Source organism: Triticum urartu, chromosome 4A (genome assembly GCF_056163025.1).
Source record: "Triticum urartu cultivar PI428250 chromosome 4A, HENAU_Tu73, whole genome shotgun sequence".
In the NCBI taxonomy this organism is placed as follows: Eukaryota; Viridiplantae; Streptophyta; class Magnoliopsida; order Poales; family Poaceae; genus Triticum; species Triticum urartu.
Genome location: NC_141876.1, coordinates 323261068 through 323274532, shown reverse-complemented (window position 1 = coordinate 323274532; position 13465 = coordinate 323261068).

Here is a 13465-nt window from a genome sequence, read left to right as displayed (position 1 = left end):
ATGATGTAGCTGGCAGAGCTGCATAGCATGTCCGGTTTGGCCATGAAGGACATCATAGTCCGGCTGTGGCCAGCCAGACCCATTCCTAGCAGCTACTTCGGCCTGGTCAAGCGACTTGGCGATGCCCTGCCCCGAGTTGAAGCTGTGAAGCGCTCGGCGTGCATAGAGGGTGCTCGGATGGCCTTTTCCTGTGTCAAGATGCACTGGGCGAAGATGAAGGTGTTGGGGAACATAGTAATTTCAAAAAAGTTCCTACGCACACGCAAGATCATGGAGACGCATAGCAACGAGAGGGGAGAGTGTCGTCCATGTACCGTCGTAGACCGTTAAGCGGAAGCGTTATAATAACGCGGTTGATGTAGTCGTACATCTTCACGATCGACCGATCCTCAGCACCGAACGTACGGCACCTCCGCGTTCAGCACACGTCCAGCTCAGTGACGTCCCGTGAACTCACGATCCAGTAGAGCTCGGTGAAGAGTTTCATCAGCACGACGGCGTGGTGACGATGTTGATGAAGCTACCGTCGCAGGGCTTCGCCTAAGCACCGCTACGCTATAACCGAGGTGGATTATGGTGGAGGGGGGCATCGCACACGGCTAAGAGATCAACAGATCAATTGTTGTGTCTATGGGGTGCCCCCTGCCCCGTATATAAAGGAGCTAGGGGGAGGCGGCCGGCCAAGGAGGAGGGCGCGCCAAGGGGGGAGTCCTACTCCCACCGGGAGTAGGACTCCCTCTTTTCCTAGTTGGAGTAGGAGAGGAGAAGGAAAGGAGAGAAGAGAGAAGGAAAGGGGGGCGCCGCCCCCTCCTTGTTCAATTCAGACTAGAGGGGGAGGGGGTGCGCGGCTGCCCTTGGCCGCCCCTCCTCTTCTCCCACTAAGGCCCATTAGGCCCAATATACTTCCTGGGGGGTTCCGGTAACCCCCCGGTACTCCGGTAAATGTCTAAAACCTCTCGAAACCTTTCTGGTGTCTAAACATAGTCATCAATATATCGATCTTTACGTATTGACCATTTCATGACTCCTCGTCATGTCCGTGATCATATCCGGGACTCCGAAATACCTTCGGTACATCAAAACACAAAAACTCATAATACCGATCGTCACAGAACTTTAAGCGTGCGGACCCTACGGGTTCGAGAACTATGTAGACATGACCGAGACACGTCTCCGGTCAATAACCAATAGCGGAACCTGGATGCTCATATTGGTTCCTACATATTCTATGAAGATCTTTATCGGTCAAACCGCATAACAACATACGTTGTTCCCTTTATCATCGGTATGTTACTTGTCCGAGATTCGATCGTCGGTATCTCAATACCTAGTTCAATCTCGTTACTGGCAAGTCTCTTTACTCTTTCATAATGTAACATCCCGTAACTAACTCATTAGTCACATTGCTTGCAAGGCTTATAGTGATGTGCATTACCGAGAGGGCCCGGAGATACCTCTCCGACAATCGGAGTGACAAATCCTATTCTTGATCTATGCCAACTCCACGAACACCATTGGAGACACCTGTAGAGCACCTTTATAATCACCCAGTTACGTTGTGACATTTGGTAGCACACAAAGTGTTCCTCCGGTATTCGAGAGTTGCATAATCTCATAGTCATAGGAACATGTATAAGTCATGAAGAAAGCAATAGCAGTAAACTAAAACGACCAAGTGCTAAGCTAACGAAATGGGTCAAGTCAATCACATCATTCTCCTAATGATGTAATCCCGTTGATCAAATAACAACTCATGTCTATGGCTAGGAAACTTAACCATCTTTGATCAATGAGCTAGTCAAGTAGAGGCATACTAGTGACACTATGTTTGTCTATGTATTCACACATGTATTATGTTTCCGGTTAATACAATTCTAGCATGAATAATAAACATTTATCATGAAATAAGGGAATAAATAATAACTTTATTATTGCCTATAGGGCATATTTTCTTAAGTCTCCCACTTGCACTAGAGTCAATAATCTAGATTACACAGTAATTATTCTAACACCCATGGAGTCTTGGTGCTGATCATGTTTTGCTCATGGAAGAGGCTTAGTCAGCGGGTCTGCAACATTCAGATCCGTATGTATCTTGCATATCTCTATGTCTCCCACCCGGACTTGATCCCGAATGGAATTGAAGCGTCTCTTGATGTGCTTGGTTCTCTTGTGAAATCTGGATTCCTTTGCCAAGGAAATTGCACCAGTATTGTCACAAAAGATTTTCATTGGACCCGATGCACTAGGTATGACACCTAGATTGGATATGAACCCCTTCATCCAGACTCCTTCATTTGCTACTTCCGAAGAAGCTATGTACTCTGCTTCACACGTAGATCCCGTCACGATGCTTTGTTTAGAACTGCTCCAACTGATAGCTCCACCGTTTAATATAAACATGTATCCGGTATGCGATTTAGAATCGTCTGGATCAGTGTCAAAGCTTGCGTCGACGTAATCATTTACAAAGAGCTCTTTGTCACCTCCATAAACGAGAAACATATCCTTAGTACTTTTCAGGTATTTCAGGATGTTCTTGACCACTGTCCAGTGATCCACTCCTGGATTACTTTGGTACCTCCCTGCTAAACTAATAGCAAGGCACACATCAGGTCTGGTACACAGCATTGCATACATGATAGAGCCTATTGCTGAAGCATAGGGAACACTTTTCATTTTCTCTCTATCTTCTGCAGTGGTCGGGCATTGAGTCTTACTCAACTTCACACCTTGTAACACAGGCAAGAACCCTTTCTTAGCTTGATCTATTTTGAACTTCTTCAAAACTTTATCAAGGTATGTGCTTTGTGAAAGTCCAATTAAGCGTCTTGAACTATCTCTATAAATCTTGATGCCCAATATATAAGCAGCTTCACCGAGGTCTTTCATTGAAAAACTCTTATTCAAGTATCCTTTTATGCTATCCAGAAATTTTATATTATTTCCAATCAACAATATGTCATCCACATATAATATTAGAAATGCTACAGAGCTCCCACTGTAAATACAAGCTTCTCCAAAAGTCTGTATAAAACCATATGCTTTGATCACACCATCAAAACATTTATTCCAACTCTGAGAGGCTTGCACTAGTCCATAAATTGATCACTGGAGCTTGCGCACTTTGTTAGTACCCTTTGGATCGATAAAACCTTCAGGTTGCATCATATACAACTCTTCTTCCAGAAATTCATTCAGGAATGCAGTCTTTACATTCATTTGTCAAATTTCATAATCATAAAATGCGGCAATTGCTAACATGATTCGGACAGACTTAAGCATCGCTACGGTGAGAAGGTCTCATCATACTCAACTCCTTAAACTTGTCGAAAACCTTTTGCAACAAGTCGAGCTTTGTAGATACACTACAAGAAATGTCAACTTGCGACTATCACTATTGGTCATTGAAAGGTCATTGTTTTTCATTTGCGACCTTTTTTGACCAAAAACAAAAGGTCAAAAGTTGGCGGTCGTAAACTGAAATTAACGACCTTCTCTGTGAGAAGGTCGTGGAATTCCACGACTAAAACAAAAAGGTCATTGATTCTATGACCTTCTGTTTTGGTCGCCAGCTCTCTGCTCAAGCCACATCGGATCCGACGTGGCAATCGGATGTGGCAAAATTGCAACCAATTGAAAAGGTCGTTGATAAGAATCAGCCCGGTCCAATTCGGTATTCTACATGGGCCTAGCCCAACAATTCAGTCTTTCTATATTTTTTCTATGAATTTTTGGTCAACTTCATGGGCAAAGCCCAACAATTCAGTCTTTTAATTTTTTGGAACATGGCCCCTTTACGAACCATTTCGTTAAGCCTTTTTATTCAGGTTTTCTAGAACTAAACAATGTTCCAATCCACTATTATTTGGGCCATAGCCTTTTTAGAGCCCATATATTATTTGGTCCAATAAAACATTTGGTCTTTTTATTCACTGATTTCCAGCTTACACATTTGAACAGCAAACACTCAATAATTCTCTTGATTAAATGATTAAATTCAGAAATCATTCCGCCAAATACACACAACAGCACATACAAGTCCGCACGTCCAACATCAACTAAAACAAGCAAAAACAGATACACAAGCACATACAAGTGTGGTTACAAGCAAAAACAAATACACAAGCACCAAAACATGGTGCAACATCAACTAAAATTGTGCTGCACATCTCCATGCCTCTTCTGCTCTTCCGTCACAACAGCAGCAGCCTAAACAACATTAGATCCTGATCCAGATCACCAAAAAGAAACATTATTAAATGTTTAGAGACAATGCCATCAACATGAGGCGGTAATCCAACTTAACACTTTGTCTAACATATTTTACATATGCAAATAACTAAGCTTATACTGTATAAGTTTAAGATCCAAATGCAATGTGAAATTGAATTGCCAAATAGTAGCATGGTACATTGGTACAAGTGCAAGTCGTACAATGAACGTCGCTGTAACAGATTCACCTGAAGAAAAATACTACTCTACTACCACTACCATCGATTCAACTGACAGGATCTAACAATACTAGTGAGCGCACACAGACTAACATCACAAGGCAGGAGAGATTAGAGGGAACAGGGACCTGATGATGATAGTGTCGACGATGATCGGATCGGGTTAGTATCATTGAGGAGGTGGATGATCTACAAACATTTGTCATCCAAAGTAAACTCCTGCATGATTAAGAAAACTACATCAAAACTTCTTCCAGTCAATCAAACAATAAAGATCAGTGTGGATTATATAGAAGAGTAGAGATCGATGTCCCTAGGAAGCACAACAAATGCTAAAAATCATAACTAGACAATTAATAATTCTATCCTTCTATACAACCACATACGAATAGGTAACATTTTTGGTACAACAAAGCAACTCCATATGAGAAGGAAAAGGGTTGTGGGATGAAAAGCTTACAAACTTGACAATCTCTCGCCACATTGTAAACCAGATATTAGTATGAGGAAGAAATAATACTCTCTCACCACGATTGGCTCTTATAACTACTGTACGCAGCTCTATATGTACCATGTACTGAAAACTAAGGAAGTAACATGACACAACAGACACCCGCTACATATCCCAGGCAATATCTACTAGCACAATTAACCAGAACAATTACAAACAGAGTAGGAAATCATGAATGTGTAAATGCATGAATGGTTCTTTAGATCAACTTTAAAGCTAGCAGCAAGCATGTTTAGACAACTTAACAACATTAGTAATACTACTTCAGATTTGGACTAGTAGAAGGCCAGGCAGAATTTATGAGAACTTTATTGAATTCATTCAATACAGGATAGCACAAACAAAAAACACATAGTCAAAATGAGTCTTTGTTCTTAACAGTAAAAAGCAATCATGACTGGATTTGTAGATGTTCTGTCGGTTATACTATATTAAACTGAGCCAATTATTGTAGGTGAAAGTAATGCTCCCAATATATCATCATCATTAACATCAAACAATTCTGAATGTAATCAGAGGAAGCACAGCCCAATAATGTGCAATCAAATCATAAAGAAGGGTACATATGATTATTAGTGTTACTATTAAGAGCCTGTCCAGACTCTCTCCCCGCTCCAACTCCACGCTGGAGCGGAACAGCGTCCAGTTAAAATTTTCAGAGTCGCCCAAGGGCCACTCCGCGCGCTCCACTCCGCGCTGAAGGAGCGGAGGCTTGCCGAACATGGCCTAACTTGAAGAGGACGACGATCTGGTCGTAGCCCACGTCCCCCGCCAGCGGCCGACTCTGCTTCTCCACGGTCTGGAGGGTCAGGCAGAAATCATACTGCCACAGTGTGCACCTGGTTAACCTGAATCAGCAGCTCGCCATCCTACTCCAACAGATTGAACCTCTCCTTGCTATCTCACCTGACCGCCTACACGCGAGAAGGCAAAAAAACATTTACCCAAAGCATCCTACAATTCACAACAAATTTGAGATTGACCCAATTTATTTTACAACATATAGAGATTTCATAATCAAAGTTCATTGTGCTAGGCTGCTAGCTATCAAGATGAAAACAACATGTAGCAGATACAAGCATACCAGGCAAGGTGGGCTAGGTGTTTAGTAAGATCACCTACTGTTCAGCAGGAAGATGGGTCATGAAAAATATTACCTCCCTGATTTCATCCACCATGTGGGACTTGAGGGGAACCTTGGCGAAGGTCTGCAGGTTGAGGCCGAGCAGGTCGAGGACCCGCACGTAGCCGTTGCTCCTCATGCCCAGGCTCAGCTCCGGTGCCATGTGCCGCAATACCATCGTCCTGAGAAGAGAAGCACAGACAGAAGGCAGCCGTGAGTGGGTACCAAGGGAAAAACAGAAGCCACAACCAAGAATTGCAAGATTTAGTATAAAGGAAATAGGATTTCATAGATCAACTGACATGGGTTGCATTGAAATCCAAATGAGTCAACAAAAAATGACTCCCATCAACGGCAAGTATGCGGTAGCAGCTGTGGTCACGGCAACCGGAAACTCAGAAATGATATTGGCGGCAAACCCATTACATGTACCAGACGCCACCCACCTATCAAAATTGATAAACACTTCAGTTGTGTCTAATCCTATTACAGGGCTCGGAAATGACAATGCCACAACCCTTTGCATGTACCAGACCCCATCAACCTGTCCAAATTGCTATAGGAGATGGACGTGCTACCTGCTGCTGCGGTGGTGCATCGTGGTGGCCTGTTTGAGCTCCTCCTCCTGATGCTGCTCACTAACCTGCAGGACAAACAAGGCCATAGGTGAGCTCCAGCAAAGGCATTTCATGATGATTTCAGGGCAGAAGATTTCACCTAACTATACACCAAGAACACAACTACTGGAAACTGTTAAGTCATACATATTACTAGGAAAAATGCCCGTGCGTTGCAACGGGAGAATAAATATCCCCGCACTCATCCAATTTAGTCCCTAAATACTGCACATTCGTGAACATTGTAAAACCATTTCATCCAACTTTCATTGAAAATACAAACTATTGCAGCCAAGTTTCTACAATTTAGTGTGGAGCTTAAACAATTGTTGTTGTGGTCAACATCAGTATTAACTCAATCCAGCCGTGGTTAATCTTTATCGAAGAAAGCCACAACACCATGAGCCTGTATTCTTTTTACAGAATAATCCAGAATGTTTACAAATGACAAATACCAAAAGAATGACAATGAACTTGGCTAAAATCCTAAGTCATGTTTCAACTTTCAACCATGCTAGGATCCCTCAGATATAGCTAAATAAGAGCGGTTTTGAACATTTCCTCAGGCTACATAAATAATATACTGCAAAGGATTCTCTTCAGCCTAAAAGATTCATTCTCATCATACCGGCAAGAAACAAATAAAAGATTCTAAATAAAGCCACTAAAATAAATCAACAATTAAGTGCTGTTTAAATAAATGTACTTTTGTATCTACAAAACTGAGACGCAAACAGTACAAACGGAAGCAAGAGTTAATCTCACCTTCGATGTTCGAACACATTAGAACAACTCGTGTCAGGACTACATTTGTAAGGAGTATCGATTTTAGCGAGAAAAGTGGTCCTAGATGATCCAGTGAAATATGATTTTTCTTTGTTTTCAAAAATCCAGAGACGGAGAAATAATGGGAGCAGTAGATAGAGTTGTTAGAACATAGGCTAGAGTTTCATCAGCAGCAAAGTGAAGTTCAGCTCCAGTCTTGTAAGGAAAAAAGTGTAATCAGGCATACAAAATTGTATAGAGAAACTGCAAGCCACTGACAAATAAATATTCAGTAAAACATATAAAGGCCACCATCCTTAGTGGCATATGTACAACACTGGACCACTTCCCAATAGAACTCCTAGTGGAACGACAATGCTGAATGAAGAGAAGCATCAGACTTGTAGCGGTCACCCTAAACAACAGTATTAACGCACCTCATAGACCAAATCTTTTTGATAGATAACTTTGACAGCCACTGACACAAAGTGGAGCGACAACATACAGTGTTATTCAAGCCATGGTACGAACGGCCCAATCAGTCATTAACAGGTTTGCATCAGATAGATCCTGATGGAATATGTTAATAGAAAGGAGAGCTTTGTTTTGGCGCGTGCATCAATAGCAGAAAGAAATAACCTTATTGTTCAAAATTTATAGTTGATGACCAAGATTCAAACTCATGCAGTAGCATAATATTCATAACTACGACTTCCAAACGAATTTGTATTTAATACCAAATACACAATGCCAGTAAATTCTTGGTCCAATTGAACCGTAGTGAAGTTTCTAATGTGCACATCATATTGTTTCTCCTGTTCCACAACCTACGTGTGACATGAATCTAGCTGAAACATCATAGGTAGGAGAGTGCAGATGAGGGGGGCATAACTTATCTTACATGTCAGCCCAGTGGAGGTAGAAGCATTCGAGTTTCTTCGCATCCGGCGACTGCGCCGCCAGATTCGTGACCACCCACACAGCGATGTGCTGGAGGGAGAGACGGTAGGGAGGTGATGCCACTGCATAGAGACTGCGTTTGCGCGGACCACTGGCTCTCTTAAGATGAAAACTGGCTGTATTCCTATATAACAATTTTGGTGTTATTTTCTTACTGTTTCTTTCCCTGATAGCCAAGCCATCATTATAATGAATATGTTTCCATGTTCTTAATGCAAAGACAGTAACCAAAAGTTCATATTTTACACCATTACCGTTTTTTCTTTAGGATCAATCTTATTTGTTTGCATCATTGATATCAAAATTACATCTTCCTTACACCATGAAGTCATTAGTTTAAAATAGCAGATCTGTGAAGGGGGGTGTCTATTAGCAAATTTTGGTCTAAATACAACTTAGGCAGGCAAATGCTTAGTGTAACTAATGAACTGATGTTGTTTGCGTTTCTGAACTTTGCTAAATAAACTCTAGACGAATACACCAAAAACTAATGAACTCTATCTCCACAGACTCCATCTCTAGATGAACAGAGCAAAAAAAAACTATCCAAATCTTTCCAAGCACACAAAAATGATCTTAGTTCGTGAATTGCCTCGCGCATTGCGCGGAACAGGGTGCATACACATCAGCAGCGTATGAAGCATCTCTCTCTCCCCCTCAATCCCTCTCACCAGCAGTAGCATATGAAGCAGCCGATCTGTACGGCGCGCCTCTCTCTCTCTCTCAACACACACATACATAGGAAGGCATACGAACGATACATTCACATTCACCGGAGAATAATCAGCATCATTATTGGCAGTTTGTGGCATCTTCAAAAAAATTATATATATAAACAAAATTTTCAACGGTGGGCAATCAGTCAATCAAGCATCCAAACACAAAGTAGTATAATCGTTGCTAGCCCAGCTACTCAGATCCGATCGATGAGGCCAACTACTAATCATAATGTTTCCCCTGTCTGCTATGGATCCTTGCTGCTAACAACCCATCCAGCCTCCCTTGCAAGATGCCAAAAAGAATCGAATCGATCAGAAGTAGCTATTGGCCAACTGCCTACTGCCAGTGCTAGCCATCAGTGGGGATAGATCGGACCGAGTAATTACCTGCGATGGCGGCCACGCACGGCTCGGCGAAGTGCCCACTGCAGACGACCACGGCGTCAAACCTCCTCCTCCAGCTCGCTGCCAGCGCAGGCGAGCCTCACCCTCCAGCCCGCGTCGTCGTCCCTGCTGCGGCGGACGCTCACCACCTCCGTCCCGAACCGGACCAACCCGAGGAGGTCGAACCGCTGCACGAACTCCTCGAGGTACCTTAGCACCAGGGAACTTGCGCGGGTCGGCGGAGGAGCGGTTGGCGACGACGACCAGCGCGTCCCGAAGATCTTGGCCGCGATCTCCTCGTTCTACGGTGGCAAGTTGGATCTGGGAGTGGGGAGAGGATCTGAGGTGGGAAGGGGAGGTGTGGCGGAGGTGGGTGGCGGCGAGGAGAGGGGTGGGTGGTGGAGGTGGGTGGCGGCGGGGGAGGGGAGGAGTCTGGATCGTGGCGCGCTAGGGTTTGCCCGTGGGGAGAGAGAGGAGGGGACAAGGAGTGGTGTGCGGGGGAGAGAGGAGCTCCCAGTGGGTGGGTGAGAGGGTGAGAGGGTGTGGGCCGTTGGATTTGGGAGTATCCGACGGTCTCTAATGCTTGATCCGCGTGACATGCTCGTAGACCAATCATACGAAGTACATGATTTGATAACGTTATGACCATCTAAATTGGTCGCAATCGATTAACAATAGGTGGCTCTTACGAGTTAGTCAGATGATTTTGTCTAGAAATCATCCGCCTAGCTAGCCGCTCGATCTGCGCATTGGTGATCGTTCGATCACATCAATATGTCACAATAGCATCGAGCATGAAAAACTTCAACGCAGCACAGATGAAATCCCCACGAAGCTCCATTGCGGCTCTCAACGGCGCGCCAAGAGCTCCAACGCAGCACCACAGTGTTCGACGAAGCTCCATTGCAGCGTCGGGGAGCTCCAACACAGCACCATGACGCCCGACGGTAAGTTCCCTTCTCTTTTTATGACAACGTTTAAGTATGGTTCCCTCAAAGAACTAGACGTACTTTCATATTTGGTGGGATTTTCATCGATTCACTAGGAAACGGGTCAAATTTGAACTGCGGTTGCCTTATAGTTTATTCTTTATTTTTTTCAAAAATCATTTCTAGATACATAAGTATCTATTTAATCACAGAGATACCAAAAGTTTTCCAATATTCAACCACCAGCTAGGAACAGTCAAGCACGCCGTTTTGACCGCATTTTGAAACGAGCATGGAAAATTAAAAAAATTAAAAAATTGGAAAACCTTCGCATTGTGTCATTACATGTGACCAAGTTTCTAGGAAAAATAATAAACTTGTAATACGGTAATTATTTTAAAAGAAGTGTTCTCAGAAATGAGCTATCATGCGTGAAGATGCATGGCTTTCAAGCAAATTGATCAATATTATGGCCACATTCATGGCTTAGTTTGTTTAAATGATCTAATATTGTGCATAAGGATGCATCTTGGAATAGCAAACAATGTTGCCTAAGTTTTCATTTTCTTCTCACGGAAAATACATTTTCCATTTTTCGAGTGCCCGAAATGAGTTTTTTTTAAGGACCTACCATATATTTGTTGTAAAATTGGACCAAATCAATTTTTTAAAATACTAGAACATATTTAATGCACAATTGACTAAATGGTTGGGTGTCAAAAGTCTTGATCCACCTCTGGTGAAAAAGACAAATTTCCGTCGATTTAGTAGGAAGCGGGTCAAATTTGAACTGCAGCTGACTCATAGTTTTCTCTTTATTTTTTCCAAAAATCATTTCTAGGTACATAAGTATCTATTTAATCAGATAAACATCAATTTTTCTCCAAGATTCAACCACTAGCTAGGAACGGTCAAGCCCACCGTTTTAAGAGCATTTTGAAACGGGCATAAAAAATTCAAAAAAAAATAAAAAAATTGGAAAACCTTCGCATTGTATCATTATATGCGACCAAGTTCCGAGGAAAAATAATAAACTTGTAATACGGCAATTGTTTTAGAAAAGTGTTCTCAGAAATGAGCTATCATGCGTGAAGATTCATGTCTTTCAAGCCAAATGATCAATCTTATGGCCACATTCATGGCATAGTTTGTTCAAATGATCTCACATTGTGCACAAGGGTGCATCTTGGAATTCGAAACAATATTGCCTAAGGGAGTTTTCATTTTTTTTGCACGGAAAATTCATTTTCCATTTTTCGAGTGCCCGAAATGAGTTTTTTTGTGAAGGACCTACCATATATTTGTTACAAAATTGGACCAAATCAATTTTCTAAAATACTAGGCCATATTTAATGCACAATTGACTAAATGGTTGGGCATCAAAAGTTTTGATCCACCTCTGGTGAAAAAGACAAATTTCCACCGATTTAGTAGGAAGCGGGTCAAAATTTGAACTGTAGCTGCCTCATATTTTGCTATTTATTTTTTCCAAAAAACATTTCTAGGTACATAAGTATCTATTAAATCAGAGAAACATCAAAAGTTTTCCAAGATTCAACCACTAGCTAGGAACGGTCAATCCTGCCGTTTTGACCGCATTTTGAAACATGCATAAAAAATTCAAACAAAATAAAAAAATAGAAAAACCTTAGTATTGTGTCATTATATGTGACCAAGTTTTTGGGAAAAATAATAAACTTGTAATACGAAAAATATTTTTAAAAAATGTTCTAAAAAATGAGCTATCATGCGTGGAGATTCATGGCTTTCAAGCCAAATGATCAATCTTATGGCCACATTTATGGCATAGTTTGTTCAAATGATCTCATATCATGCACAAAGGCGCATCTTGGAATTCCAAACAATGTTTCCTAAGGAAATTTACATGTTCTTTGCATAGAAAATTCATTTTCCATTTTTCGAGTGCCTGAAATGAGTTTTTTTGTGAAGGACCTACCATATATTTGTTGCAAGATTGGACCAAATCAAATTTCTAAAATACTAGGTCATATTTAATGCAAAATTGACAAAATGGTTGGGTATCAAAAGATTTGATCCACCTCTGATGAAAAAGACAAATTTCCGTCGATTCAGAAGGAGGCGGGTCAAATTTGAACTGTAGCTGCCTCATAGTTTGCTATTTATTTTTTCCAAAAATCATTTCTAGGTACATAAGTATCTATTTAATCAGATAAACATCAAAAGTTTTCCAAGATTCAATCACTAGCTAGGAACGGTCAAGCCCGCCATTTTGACCGCATTTTGAAACGGGCATAAAAAATTCAAAAAAATCAAAAAATTGGAAAACCTTCGCATTGTGTCATTATATGTGACCAAGTTTCCAGGAAAAATAATAAACTTGTAATACAATAATTATTTTAAAAAAATGCTCTCGAAAATGAGCTATCATGCGTGAAGATTCATGGCTTTCAAGGCAAATGATCAATCTTATGGCCACATTCATGGCATAGTTTGTTCAAATGGTCTCATATCATGCACAAAGGTTCATCTTGGAATTCCAAACAATGTTTCCTAAGGAATTTTACATTTTCTTTGCACAGAAAATTCATTTTCCATTTTCCGAGTGCCCGAAATGAGTTTTTTTTGTGAAGAACCTACCATATTTTTGTTGCAAAAGTGGACCAAATAAAATTTCTACAATACTAGGCCATATTTAATGTAAAACTGACCAAATGGTTGGGTGTCAAAAGATTTGATCCACCTCTGGTGAAAAAGACAAATTTCCGCCGATTCAGTAGGAAGCGGGTCAAATTTGAACTACAGCTGCCTTATAGTTTGCTCTTTATTTTTTCCAAAAATCATTTCTAGATACATAAGTATCTATTTAAGCATAAATACATGGATTGGTGGTGATACGTCGAGGTTTGGACGGTGGCCGAGGGCCCCAACTCCAAAGCGCGTAGACTCGCATGCCCGCCGCGTGGTCACCGCGCGACCGTGGCGTGGCCATGCGTTCTGGGCAGCCTAGGCATGTTTAGTAGG